Source organism: Papaver somniferum, unplaced genomic scaffold, assembly GCF_003573695.1.
Source record: "Papaver somniferum cultivar HN1 unplaced genomic scaffold, ASM357369v1 unplaced-scaffold_9473, whole genome shotgun sequence".
In the NCBI taxonomy this organism is placed as follows: domain Eukaryota; kingdom Viridiplantae; phylum Streptophyta; class Magnoliopsida; order Ranunculales; family Papaveraceae; genus Papaver; species Papaver somniferum.
In genome coordinates, this window is record NW_020652608.1 from 1 (window position 1) to 1,312 (window position 1,312).

The 1,312-nt window shown below is 36.5% G+C and overlaps 1 pseudogene; it reads left to right on the forward strand.

The window, feature by feature from the left end:
• Positions 1-112: 112 nt before the first annotated feature.
• Positions 113-1,304, forward strand: LOC113346153 (annotated as a pseudogene).
• Positions 1,305-1,312: the final 8 nt, after the last annotated feature.

Below are 1,312 nucleotides of genomic sequence, written 5' to 3' on the forward strand. Positions count from 1 at the left end.
AATTTTGAATGTATGATCGAAACCTAATTAAGAGAAATAAGTTGATAAAAAATACCCGATAAGGTAGAATGATTTTAAATTTTAATAGTGAGGATAACTTAGTACTTTCACCCTTCTAAATACCTCTTATCTTCTCATCCAGTTGGCACAAATATTTCGGATATGCCCCCAAGTATATTGCGGATATGGCCCAAACTTTACCAGGTTAAGAAGACCCAGGAAAACACGTAGTGTGGTTACGGAGGACTGACGGAAAAAAAAATGACTCTAGCTTTCATTGGCTGCGTCAACGGCTCGTCAACCTATTCTTTGCTTATTTACAATCTTAGCCACCCAGTGTTTAATACTTAGTTTCTTTCTTCTTCCTTACAATTCTCCATCTGTCTCTCTATAGCTGTAGAATTCATATTGAGTTTCTCATTTAACTCCGTAAGAAGAAATCCATGGACACGAAACTTATTTCTTCCGGAGTCCAATATTCCAGTTTACCTGAAAATTATATTAGACCCGAATCTGAGAGACCCAACCTCTCTAAAGTGATTATCTGCAAGGACATACCCATCATCGACTTATGTTGCACTAGCCGCGCCCAGCTTATTCACTGTATTGGCGAAGCCTGCAGAGTTTTTGGGTTCTCCCAGGTATCATCTCAACTATTATTTCCTTCTATATCAGCAAGTGTTTTCCTCTAGAAATTTCATTTCAAATTCTTAAGAAACATGGCGCAGGCAGGGAAATATCTTCTTTTACTTCTCCCTTGTATAATCATGTCCGTTGTCCTTTGGTCATGGCCAGTAATAAACACTGATCAAGTCTTTGATATGACTGCACTTGAGCATAATCGTAGGTAATTATCATCGATGAAGCCAGCCAGCCCACCAATGCATGGTGTTGTGCATGTTATATATTTGATGAAATAAATAATGCATGCCTCAATATTTCATCGATAATAAAGCACGAATACATGATATACATAAACAGTAAACTGTCTAACTAGACACTCATTTGAAAAAAACAATAAACATAATGTATCTGCGTTTGTGCTTTTATAAGGTAGTAAACCATGGGATATCAGAAGAATCAACGGAGAAGATGATAAAGATTGCACGGGAATTCTTCAAACTACCTATGGATGAAAAGTTGAAATATTATTCAGATGATCCAACAAAAACAATGAGATTATCGACTAGTTTAAACGTGAAGAAAGAAACAGTTCATAATTGGAGAGATTATTTTAGACTTCATTGTCAATTTGTCACCCTCTTGATAAATTTGTCCAAGACTGGCCTTCATCCCCTCCACAATTCAAGTA